Raw genomic sequence first — 14054 nt, 5'->3', positions numbered from 1 at the left:
ATTCATTTCTCTTGCGGTGTGGTAAGTTTTTCAATTTAGTAACCCTCAAACATATGGTAGAAACAAAGGATAATTTACTTTTTTTCAATTTAAAAGGAAAATTGCCACATTTTATTATCATCTTCAAATTAGTGCATTATAACTCAAAGAAGATCTATAGGTTTACATCTGAATTTATACAAAATATGTATAGGTTAATAAAGAGAAATAGAAGGAAGTTGTCCCATTGAATTAGAGTTGGACGGCTAGATCGATGATTCATTTTCATAAAACTGATGTATACATGTTAAAAAAATAAACTTAAAGAAATAATTTATACAAAAAAATAAGAACTAATGCTTTATGAAGTAATATGTTCGGCAACTTAAAAAAACAAAAAAACAGAATAAATCAACTTTAGCAAAGATTAATTAAAATGTTGAGATGGATTAACTTACACAATATGATGCACAAAATCATAAATATGAACATTTAAGAGGGATCTAAGAGTAGTTCTAATGAACATTAAATTTCTTTGGACCTGCCAACTAAGTTTTCAATTCTTCTCACTTATTTGTGAACATTACACCTAAATTTGGAGCCCCTATTGTACATAAGAACTAGAGATTAAGAAAATATTGTCCATAAACTCAGAGTTGGATGGTTGAAATGGAGGTCCACATCTAGAATCCTATGAGATAGACCCATAATTGAGGTTTGTTAGGACTTATGGAAGAAGATAAACAGGAGAACTTTTGAATGGAAGGACCATTCTATGCAGAAAGTCATTATAAGTGTTTTGGATGTTGTGTTGTATTGGTGTAAAATAGACATAAAGGGTTTTTTTTTTTTGTTTGTTAGGTTGAAATTTTATTGAAAAGAGAAAATGGGGTCGAGTTGACCCTTAATACAAAAATTATCAAAAGTAGAAAAGGAAAACACTAATTCACCTCAAATTATAAATAAAGTTCCAACCAACAACAAAATCCTCAAAGAAACCCCTTAAACTCTTTGAAAGCCTTCCCCCCAAAATATAAGCAAGCCTAAAATGCAAGAATTCACAGGTGTTTTTCTTTAAAGAACTATTTAGAGGAGCTTTGCTTTGTAAAAGTAATAGTTTATTACTCTTAGTTTTCCTTTGGAGATCATCTTTTCCTCCCATCAATAAAATTTATACTTCTCAATTAAAACGAAAAGTCCATAAGCTGACAGACATTAAGACTAACTACGTCAAACCTAAATGTGGACAAAAAAGAAACATCACACTCTTACATTGAACGGCATATATATATATATGCAAGTATTGAGATAGATGAGCGGGAAACCTAGGAAAAAAATAGAACCGAATACATTGGAAGAAAAAATGTAAAAGCAGCTCCAATAGATGATAAATTAAGAAGAGAAAAGAGTCAATTGAGATAGTTTAGACATACTCGAGGGAAGCTGTGTACAACCCCAAATAGAAGAAATATTCAACTTGAAGTTAATTCAATTCAAGTCCTTAATGTACTCAGGGGTAAAGAGCAATTACACTGACTCTTAGAGTGAAGGAGAGAAAGAAGTAGGTATGAACTGATGTTCAATATCAGAAGATTTGACTCTGGATATAATGCACTGAAGAACATGACTTGTTCAACCAGCCCCAAATCTTTGGATACTGTCCATACAAGACGTCATACACGTAGCATGCAAGCTTTAACCATACATGAATGTCGAAAGAAAATCAATTGCATTTAAATTTTATCTGTCTGCTACTCCACTTGCAGGAAGCTTAAAGAGAAGCAAATAACCAAAGAAAACTCAATGGATTAGAGATGTCAAAGGCCATCTATTTGTCCACCCTTGTATTTTGTGAAATTCCAGGAATTTGGATCAAATGTCTTAAAATCATTCAAATGTCATAATAGTTTTGCTCACTCCTAAATTCATCTAAAATAAAGTTTCGATTCCCAAACAAAACTCAAATTGATGAATATGAAAGATAATCAGATCTAAAATTGAGCTTAAAGAAGGGTAAGAAAGGCAAGAACTCATGTTCAAAACTGAAATTAAAGAGATATAACAGCTAGATCATGATATAAAACTCCATAACCAAACCCTAAAACATGCTTTAACATTGAAGAAAACATTTGAAACCCTAAATTAATTAAGGAAAATCAGAGATTCAATAAAAAACTTTAACATACCTGAAGATTCGATCACAACCCAGCAAATGGAGGGAGATCGAACAAATCACTAAAACCTTCGATCAAACTCCGATCGATTCTGCCCTAAATCACTAAAACCTTCGATCAAAATCACAGATTCTGTAGTGAGAGATCGAGCGCAGGTCTTTCGATCAAACTCCGATCGATTTACCTTCTAGATTGAAACTTAGAAGAAGACGACTTCAAACTTATTGAAATCGGTATAGCGTCGAGTAAGAAAGAGATAGATTCGAGAGATAGAGAGACAAAGAGAGAGAGAGAGAGAGAGAGAGAGACAGACAGACAGACAGAGTAACAGACAGATTCGAGAGAGAGCGAGAAGAGCGACAGATTCGACAGAGAGAGAGCGAGAGTGAGAGTGAGATAAGAGCAGAGAGAAAGAGAGAACCGAGCGAGAGAGACGATCTGAAAACAAAAAAAAAAAACAAAAAAAGTTTGTTAGAGTGGCTATTGGCACCCCAAATTTTACTTATTTCGTTGAAACGACGGTTAAACTGTCGCAATTAACGACTGCCTTTAGCAGTCGTTTTTAGCGTAAATGGGGCGTCGCCAAATCCGCAATATGACGTAGTGTCATAAAAAAATTCGAATATCGACTTCATCTTTCATTTTTTTTTTATAAATCATCAAAATAAATAAATAAAAATACGTCTAGATATCCAAAATTAAGAGAATAACATTCTCCATGCATCATTTATGATCAAAGATCGTTGGAAATAATCACAATCGTCTTTGGAAAACCTAATTATGTAAAGAAGATGAGAAAATGGTAGTTTTGGTATTTCAAATACCTTATACAGGTAAGATGAGGTCCAGAGATTGTTAAGAAAAGAAAATTTTACTAATGGACTGTTAAAAGAAACTTAGGGGCTATTTAGAAAAAATCCCTCCGCCAATGTCCTTTAAGTAATTTTCCCTTTTTTAAGAAAAAAATAAGTTAAATTAGATAGTGTGGTCATATGCAGTAATGAGTTTGAATGATATACAAATTAAAATTCTAATACAGCAAGAAGTACACAAATAATTTGGATTAAGGTAAAAAAGAGGGGATATAAATGCACGTTCATCAATAGAAGACATGACTAGCTTTACACAAAACTTAACAGAAGAATATAATGAATTCAATTAGCCAACTCCAAATTCTTGGAGTAAAGGGGAGTGAAATTGGCTTTATTACTATTACCAATATAATTTTTTTACATAAATTGATTAACATATTTTCAAATGAAAAATATTGTAAATTTGTTAACTGTTGGATCCATGCCTCCATCAAAAGTAACTGAAGAATAAATCATAAAATCTAATGGTTGGGATAAAACATTTTAATTTTTAAAATGGTTTCATGTATCCCAGCCATTGGATTTTGTATTTTAGTGATTGAGATTTTATATTTTTTTTATGAGCCACTTTGGTAGAATTATCAAATCTGAAATCATTTATTAAAAAGATAAGTAGGTGGATAAATATCTGTAAGTTGGTGGATAAATATCTGTATGATGAATATTTCTTTCATTTTTTTATATTTATTTAAATATAAGCAAAGGGAGAAGATAAGGCAAGGGGATATATAAGCCCCAATGGCCGTGTTTGTTACACGGTATTGGATTCGCTAACCGATACTTTTAGTGTTGGTCTAAGAGCAACTCCAATGATATGGAGGTTCGGCCAATGGAACCAAACTCCAACTGTCCTTTAATTTAAAGAAAGTGACTTTAAATAACCGTTCATTACTTTATATTAAAGAGGAGAGAAGATTTAAAGCTCCACCCTTATCATTATTCATCTTTTTCAATAAACACTATTATGTCCACTTTTTATTTTAGTTTTTATAAATATCAATTTTAGCTTTCTTTTTTCATGTAATATAACTTAAATACCACTTTTGTCCTTTACAAGTTTTAAAGTTTTTTTATTTAATATTTTAAAAATCAAACCAAATCAATTAATCGATCAAGCTCGACGGAAATTTGTCACAAATTATGTTTGATTGGGAATCACCAATTTTGCAAGATTTTCTTACTTATGAAAATAAATTAAAGAAATATATATATATATATATATATATATATATATATATATATATATATATATATATATATATATATATAAATATATTAAAGGAAATACTAACATCCAATACTTCATGGGGATATTAGCATTGTCCAATACTTTTTTTTCTAATAATATCTCTCCTTTTATTTTTTAGTGACAAAGAGAAGAGTATATTATTCTTTTACACAATAAATGCTTATTTATTTAATAAATGCTATGAGCATTTAAGTATTTTGAATTAAAAGTCTTTATTGTAATAAATACTTTAGTAATTAATGTCAAAATAATAAATACATTTATTAATAGAATAATAAATCTTATTGTATAAAAGATTAACATACCCTTGTCCTTTTCATTAAAAGACAAAATAACAAGAAGTATTATTGGAAAAAAAAAAAAAAGAGTATTGGACAATACTAACATCCACATGAGGTCTTGGACGTATATATATATATATATATATATCCAACCAAATTGAATAATGGTCCAACCGCGATTCAAACAATTTAATAATGCTAGATTATTATTATTATTAGTATTATTATTATTATTATTAGTTGTAATTATAATTTGAGACAAATCTTTGTAATGTTTGGAGGGTGTGTTTATTTTTAATTGGGAGTGTGATAAATAATTTAAAAAATTGGGATGTAATAAGTTAAAGTTGGGGTGCCAATAGCAATTCTCTTTTTTTCTCTTATTTGGAGAAAAAATTGGAATGCCAATAGCAACACTTGCAATTTTTTTTAACATTTAAATGTGTTTGACTAATGTTTTAAAGGAATGATTAGTGATTTGAAAGTGGAACCCGTTGGAGTGGAAAAGAGGCTTGGAGCCTAGTTTTGAAGTAGATGCCAAATTTGAAGGCATATTTTGAAGCTCTCGGTTGAAATTGCTAATCCCGTTAAAGACACGGATTCCATTTTCCATCAAAATGTCTTTGTCTTCTATACCACACAACAATTTAAAAAATATTATGCTTACTAACATGATAAGATGTCAAATCTTATTAAGAGTTGTTAAGCCCACATGGATTACCACATTAGTGCAATCTAACACCACAACCTTCTTCATTCCATTCAAAAAAGCTAAGATTGCAATTAAAAAATTCAGAAATCTTTTTTTTGTTTTGAGCTTCAACTAAGATGTTGAAAATGAATTCCCAAATTTAAAATTAAAATTCAATGGCGTCAAATATTCTCTTCTGATCTTTTTTTCAAAATTCTTAAAATTTTATCCTCTACATCCATGTACCATCCGATCATGTTTTTGATGCCATAATATGCGCTCACCATCCCTATCCTTGGTAAGATTTGGACTCATACGAAGTTGGCAATCCAACTCCACAATCCTCTATATTTGATGGAAAAAATTGAACTCTTTATCCCAAAAAAAAATATTCTCTTTGAGGGCTTCATCCAAGGTTTTGAAAATGAACAACTATAAAATTTAATGATGAAAAATAATATTTATTGAGATTTTTTTTTTTTTTTTAATTCATAGAATTTTGTTCCTTTCATTCGTGTGGCATCATCGGATCATGTTTTTGGATGACACAAGGTGAGCTCAACATCAGAATCGACATGCATTCGTGTAAGATAAACAATATGCAAACTAAACCCGAATCATGATTAGTGTCAGAAAAACAACATGCAAATTAATTTGGCTAAAGATTTCCACCACAGAATAAAGAGAAATCCTATTCAAGATATGTAACTACCATGGCACCCATTGTTTTTTAATGCACCGTCAGTCAGTATAAATGATTATCAATCCATCAAATTTGAACTTTATTGTTTATGATTAAAACAAATGTCCACGCGGTCTTAATCACTCATGTCAAATTTTGAATTAATTAAAACTATAAGGTACGGGCATGTGCAAACGCACTTGACTCTTAAGGGGTTTTTTTAATTTAAAATATTAATTAAACAATGGTTTTGAAGATTCTGTAGTAAAAAAGATTGTTTTTATAATTTTAAAAGCTAGCTAAAGTGATTTTAAGATCGTGGGATTGTAATTTTCTTGAATTTTATTTTCTTATCAAAATGGTTATGTTAAGTTTAAAAGTTAAAGTTAGAGCTCAGTTTTGAAGTCTTAATTTTGGTATCAAACCATTTCTACTCCACCTTCTCTCGTTATAATAATAAAGAAGATAAACATAACCTTTAAACAAGTTACCCGAACAACCCGTCACATCATTATGTTAGGTCTAGATCATTTGTAATTTTTCCAAATATAAACAAGAAGTTTGGCATGTGCAAGGGCACATGCATCTAAAAGGGGTTATTTGTCATTTAAAGTATTAATTAAGGGTGATTTTGTATTTACATAGTAAAAAAAAAAAAAGATTTTTTTTTTCTTTTGAAAAACAACCAACGTAAGTTTAGGGCCATGGGTTTGCGGTTTTCTTGGTTTTTGACCAAAATGACTTTAATTATATTAAATTTAAATACAAAAGTGAGCATTTTTTAATACCAAATTTTGGTGTCCAACCCGTTCTACTACTCCTTCTCTCATTATAATACTAAAAATATGTATTCTAGGGTTTAAACCCATTCCTCAGTTGATTTGACACATTGAGAAACAACTTTGATGTCTTTGACTCAAGTCATTGAAAAAGCTCGTATTCGATGATCCAAGGCCGTCGAATTTTGTAAAATTTGAAGGACCATGGTGTCAAAATTATCGTTGTCAAACTTTTTCTTCCGATGGGTCAAAATTGTCAAATTAATGGAGGATGAGAGAAATTCAACGACTCTAGGCCATCGAACTAGGTAACATCACAAATTACAATAATCCTAAGCCATTGGATTTTGGTTTCTAAAATTCATGAGCCTTGGCCCTTGAAAGTTTCTTGTAGAATTTTCCAATTTTCACATAGTTTACATGTCATGTGTTGAGTTAAAAACTCGACTGAGTTATGCAACCATGCTTAAAAAAGTTCGCGGAGAACAACAAATAAATATTATTATTTTTTATTCCAAGTCAGTTCATAGTCGTTAACTTGATTTCATATGATGGACATACGAGTCCATCACATGAAGCCAGTTAAATAATCACTTTTTTTGTGAAGGGGCATATAGACAGTAACATAATTATATCTTTAACTTTATATATATATAAGTATTTTGGAGAACTGCTATTGCACCCAACTTTTACTTATAACACCCGGTTAAAAATAAATGATATAAGTTAATGATTGAGAATAAGTAAAACTTGGGGTGCCAATAGAAGTTCTTTAGTTTTATGTTGTGGTAGATTTCAAATTTTTTTATTTTAGATTTTATATGAGTGTAATCATGTCTGTAAACAAATTAATTTTATAATACTAAGATAATAATTTAATTCAAACCTTTTTCATGTTTGAACAGTGTGTCTTAATCTTTAATTGGGGTGTGATACATGATTTAAGAAATTGGGATGTAATAAGTAAACCTTAGGATGCCCATAGCAGCTCTCATATTTTATCTTGCAATCTAACATTCCATTTGTGATAAAAACAAATTCTCAAATAATTTATATGATCATCTTTGTAAGTAGCACTAGGTCACATTAATCTTAAGTAGAAAGTGGCATGTACAAACATACTAGTATCAAAAGGATTTATTTATAATTTAAAATATTGATTAAAGGACTTTTGAATATTCGAAAGAATATTTATGTAATTTTGAAAAGAGTCGTGATAAAATAACACGTCAGGTGGCATACTCAATCGACTCACTGACGTGGACAAGTTCGAAAATCGTAGATCTTTCTGCCTCGGGATACACGACTCCCTTGGGATACATTTTTATGGGGAAGTGCAATCATGTATACCGACACATACAGATCTACAATTCCAAACTTATCATGTCAATGAATCGATTGAATATGTCACTTGGTGAGTCGTTTTATCACGACCATTTTGAAAAGAGTCCTGATAAAATGACTCGCCAAGTGGCTTACTCAATGGACTCACTGACATGGACATGTTTGGAAATTGTAGATCTTTCTGCCTCGGGATACACGACTCTCTTGGGATACACTTTCTTTTCATGGGGAAGTGCAATCGTGTATACTGAGACGGAAAGATCTACGTTGCCGAACTTGTCATGTCAATGAGTCTATTGAGTATGCCACCTGACAAGTCATTTTATCACAACTCTTTTGAAAACTAATCAACTTGGGATTGCAATGTTCTTGTAAAAAATCAAAAGGATTCTAATTATATTAAATTTAAATATAAAAGTAAGGGCATTTAGGAGCACTCAAATTTTTGTGTCCAACCACATCTACGTTGCATTCTTTAATTTTATTATATTTGTACAGATTTTCACAATTATTCTTCAATCAGGCATTGGTACGTGGTTGTGTCGAAAAAGAGCCGAAGCCTAAAACAAAGCCCATCCCGAGCCCTTGTGAGCAGGCTTGGGTTTGGTCAGCTCAATCCCAATGCTGTTTAGGGCCCTGGATTAGAGTGTAGCCCATCTCTTAGGCTGGGTTAGGGCTCAACCAAGACAAACCTCAACCCACCCAATGACAATCTTAGTAAGGGCATTATCTTATTTTAGCACTGAGCCTCCCAACGAGTTGAGTTTGAGGCTCTCCATCGACATGACTGTTGGAATGGAAGGAATTCCCAAGAAAAATGTATTAATCCCTAAAAGAGTGGAACTAATCTTGAGGAGATAATAAAAAATTAAAATAAGAAACAAAATCGGTCAAGATGATTTAATCATAGCTTACACAACAAAGACATTGACAGTAGGGTCCTGCTTTCTCTTTTACATTTTCAAAAATAAATAAAAATTAATATAAAAAGTATTGTGTCATGAACAATGGAGTTATGTTATAATTTTTATACTAATAATAAAATATTATTAAAATTATACAAGCGTTTCTAGTATAACCATGTAACAACTTGGTGGATGAAATTTTCTTCTACTGTCAAAAGGTATGAATGCTCCAACTTCATCCAATGATCCTTTCTCAATCCTCTATTTTGTGCTCACATTTTAAACAATTAAATTAGTATAAATTTTAAAGAAAAATAACGTACAAGATAGAAAATTATGTATCTTAACCTCTGAAAAATGATCATTTATCTATCGATTTTTATCTTGTTGGAATCAATCACTCATTATCTTTTTGCAAGATCTAACATCTTAGTACGTGTTTTGACATATGTCAGAATTTTTCAGTGCTTCTCCAATTCGTCAAATTTCTCAAGATGCATGATTTTCTTAATATGCAACCATCATTTTGGTTTCCTGGCCTTCTAATGTATCGCTCGAGACTATCCTAGATCCATTATTGGTGGGGTTGGTGATGGGATATAATCTATTTCGAGTAAAGACCAAGGGCTCAACATTCCATCCTAAAAATCTAAAAGCCATCTTATGTATTTTAAGAAATGATTTTACTAGAACTATTGGAATTCATGCGCGACACACATTAGTAAAAACAAAAAATATGAATCACATGCTAGAGGTTGAAGAGGTTAAAAATAATTTACCCTTACTCAAAAGATTGAAGACGACCAATTTTATCAATAGATTGAGATCAAAGGATGTGTAATCATTTAAAAATTAATATGCAGGAGTATCTCAAATATTCAACACAAAAGTGGAGGGTATCTTCAATTAAAACACCCTTTAAAATTTAATAAGTATAGGTAGGGAAGAAATGTAATTTTGGTACTTTAAAATTATTAAGTAACTTTAAGTTTTTTTCTTTGTAAAAAATGACATCCCTTAAATTTAACTCCACCTTCCCTCGTCATAATATCATTTAGATTTATAGTACTAAAAATGCGTTTGAAACACATTTAATGTATATTGATCGATTGTAAAGTTTGTTGTGGAAATGCAGAGATATAGATTAAGAAATGGGCTTTGGGCAAGTCGAATTCATTCCACAGGAACAGTTTGGATTCAAATGTTCAATCAGTTAAAATCTAAAACAGAGTTAGAAACAAATTGGTTTTAAAACAAAATTGATTAGTAGAAACAGAGAAGCAAATAACAACTAATTTGTAAATGAAATTGAAACTGAAAAGAAAGATTGAAAATCTAAGAGAGAGAGATTAGAAAAGTCAATCAAACATTTGCAATTAATCCATAATGTAGATAAATTCTGAAATTAACTCAATCCATGGAGCAAGTCATTGCTTATGGATCGAAAGGTGGATCAATTAAATTTTTGAAAGAAATTAAAAGCTATTCATGAAAATCCTAATATGATGGAGATTCCCCAATTTATATTTTGATTCTTCACAAAGCATAACCGTTCTTGAACTTATCTAAATAATGGCTATCAAAGTTGAATCAGAAATATAAACTAGATTTCCTTAATCAAAGGAAAATTTTCATGAATAATAACATGTAAACAAAGCAAGAATCTAAATCTACATTAAAGGGATTAATTTGCTCTGATTTTCTTAACTACTCTAATGAGAATTTAGCCAATCATTGCAAGAATTGTAATTATAAAAAATAAAAATAGAAAAGAGAGAATGGGTGAAGAAGATGATGATTGATCAGTAATCCTCCTTTAATAGCTCTCAAAAGAATTAAAATAAGTATGAATGGATCACTCTTGAAGTTCTCACGACACTCAAGAGCTCTCTCAATAGAAAATTACAAAGAATTAAAGAGAGAAAAATAAAAAATTATGGAAGAAGAGAAAAAGACTCTTTCTCTGAAATCAACCTTCCAATTTATAATCTTCGTATTCGGGTAATCGGATTAATTTGGTGGATGATTTGATTCGAATGACCCAATCAGTTACAACCACCGAAGCAATTGGAAGCTTCTGTGAAAATCTCGAGGACAAATTCCTCGAAATTTTGCCGGATGCTTCCTTTTTGCTCGCATGTTGTAACAGTAATTATTACACCTTTTGTTGGTTTCTGAATGTACTATTTTCACCTGAAATTAGTAACAAACTATTGTTAGCCACATTAATTTGAGATTTAATAAAATTTATTATTATTTTAAGGGAACTAGTACTTAAACTTTTGATAATCTTAGTGAAATTACGGTCCCAAAATGAAATTATTAGGACCTTATCATATTTTATTTGGATTTCGTTTAAAGTTCATTAAATACATCTGGGATCTGATTTTTTTTACAAAAACTGTCCTAAAAAAAAATCCTTTTTTGATCAAAAATACCTATGATGGTTGTTCTCAAGGTGTATTTAATGCACTTTAACGTGTACGTTTAGGGCATACGTTAACAAGACTCTTTTTGGATTTGTTAACATGTGCCCTTAGGGCACAAGTTAACAGCACCAAACTAATGCAATGGTTCAATAAACACTTATTCAAATGGACATGATTAAATTTGGATGAACAGATTGAAAGGAAGGGTTCTCTAAATAATTTAATTTAATTCAATTAATAATAATAATAATAATGAATCAAAATAGCCTCAGACAACACAATCACTGCGCTTATCTTGATTTATTTCATAATTAATTGTATGAAAATAATTATTAAGAGAACCTTCTTATCATTGCATGTGTTCCTTCAAAATAGGCAATCATGTCCATAATGTGAAATAGTGTCTTTTGAACTATTGCATTAGTCATATGTGGTATGAGACATCTATCTCATATGAATTATGTGTGTTTGTTGGATCGATAATCAATAAATTGATTAGATTTTTAATTTACAAAAAAGTCAATTCAAAATTTCACAAAATCTCAAAGAACCAAACTTAAAAAATCTAACAAGGGTCATTTTGTAATAGGGGATGCCCTCAACACACATAGTTAGTGTGATTTATCAATCCAAGATTATACAAAATCTTTAATTGGCTTTTTTGTGAGTAAAAAAGTTTGGAATAATTACTTAATGATACTAGAGAAAACTTTTCTTTCTATTTAGTCTCTAACTTTTGGGAATTAGTTAAAATGTTCATTTAGTAAATTTCTCTTTTCTAATCAACCCCTTAACCTCACTCTAGACATTTTTCATTATTGAAATGTCGAAATTATCTAACCATTCAAACTTACCATCATCATCCAAAAAAATTGCATTTCCGACATCACGATCGAGATTGAAAACTCCATTACGATAAAAAAAAGATTTGAAAAGGAATAAGCAGTCATTTTCAAACAATTTGAAGATGTATGTAAAAAACTAGTGTTTTCAATTCTTTTGTTTCATTTTTGGATGAAAATCAATCAAGCATGGTTCTTTTTATTTGAAATCATCGACACAAGTCATTATGTCAAGTTTTAAGTCGATCTTTCCATGTATTTTAGTTGAAAAAACTCAACAACAAAAAAAAAATTGAAAACGAGTGGCTTTTACAACGTCGAGGTTGACAAATTTTATTTTTGAATTCTATATTTTATTGTTGAGTTCTACACGTTTTTTTTTTTAAGTTGTCGAGTTCGACAATAATTATTGATGAACTCGACAATTTTTTTTTACAAAAAATTTTAAACTCGATAATAAAAATATTGAACTTAAAAATAAAAAATTTCGACCTCAATGCGGTAAAATTCACCCCACTAAAATACATGAAAATATCAACTTAAAATTTGACGTAATAACTTTTGCAATTGTTTTCAAACACAAAGAACTATCATTGATCGATTTTCATGCAAAAAAGAAGTAAAAGAATTGAAAAAACTTTGTTTATTTACATACATTTTCAAAATATTTGAAAATGACTTATTTTCCCTTCTCAATCCCTTTCATCTGAATGGAGTCTTCAAAAGTCGATTGGAATATCGAAAATCTAAATTTTTTAGATGAAAACGATGACTTTGAATGATTAGAAAATTTTTAACATAAGAAATGTCTAGAGTGGGGGTCAAGGACTGATTAGGAAAGAAAGATTTATTAAATGAACTATTTAGCACACCCCTTAAAAAGTCAAGGATTAATCAAAACGAAAAGTTAGTGCCAAGGATCATTAAGTAATATTTCCCAAAAAAAAATTCATAAACAGACAGACTCCAATCATCGTGTTCTCTTTCTACTCTGCCTCAGAAGGCAGAATTTTAGGTTTGATTTGATTAATGATCAAAACCAATTTATTAAACAAAACAAAACAAAAACAGAAAAGGAAAAATAATTATCTAAGAGGCCCCAGAATCTCTGAATGTCCCCACTGTTTTTATTAACAGTTATAACAATAAATAAAAGCAGTTGGCTTTGCGCGCCAACTATTTATATATAAAAACACAAATGTATCCTTGTCTCATAATTGTCTCGTTTTAAAGAAATTATTTGCCGGAGCTTATAGGATTTGGGAGTGATGCGTCAGCAAAGAAACTGTCTCTTCTAATTCAATGGCCACAGAGTATTCAATGTGAAAATGAAAACAAGTAGTACATATTTCTGAAATGACAAAAATAACCTTCCTAAAACAGAAAATTTTCTAAAATGCAACTAACACAACTTGCATGCATGCTTCCATCTCTCATTTGCATTTACGACAAGCTTCATCCCTCCCTATTTTTTCCTTGAGTTTAGAAACCCTATATTTATCCCAGTACGTGGAGATTTCTTTGCACTGAAACATACCTGGTCTATATAGAATAGACGTGGCAAGGGTGCAAAACTGTAGATTTTTTCCTCGTATGCATCGAAGAAAAAGATTGTCTAAATTGTATCATCGATATATTAAAACTCTAAAATCGTGATAGGTTCCATTACATTTTTTCACAATTAAGTTCTCAAGTGACAAACGAAACATAAAAAATTCCATAAAACAAATTATTTTTAAATTTTTGAATATTAAATTTTTTTTAAAAATATATTTCTAAAAATTTATTTTAAGAAAGAGAGTAAAATTATATAGGAATTAACCTTGT

The sequence above is a fragment of the Akebia trifoliata genome, chromosome 3 (genome assembly GCF_017979445.1).
Source record: "Akebia trifoliata isolate Shusen 1 chromosome 3, ASM1797944v1, whole genome shotgun sequence".
Taxonomy (NCBI): Eukaryota; Viridiplantae; Streptophyta; class Magnoliopsida; order Ranunculales; family Lardizabalaceae; genus Akebia; species Akebia trifoliata.
This window is presented reverse-complemented; position numbering follows the sequence as displayed.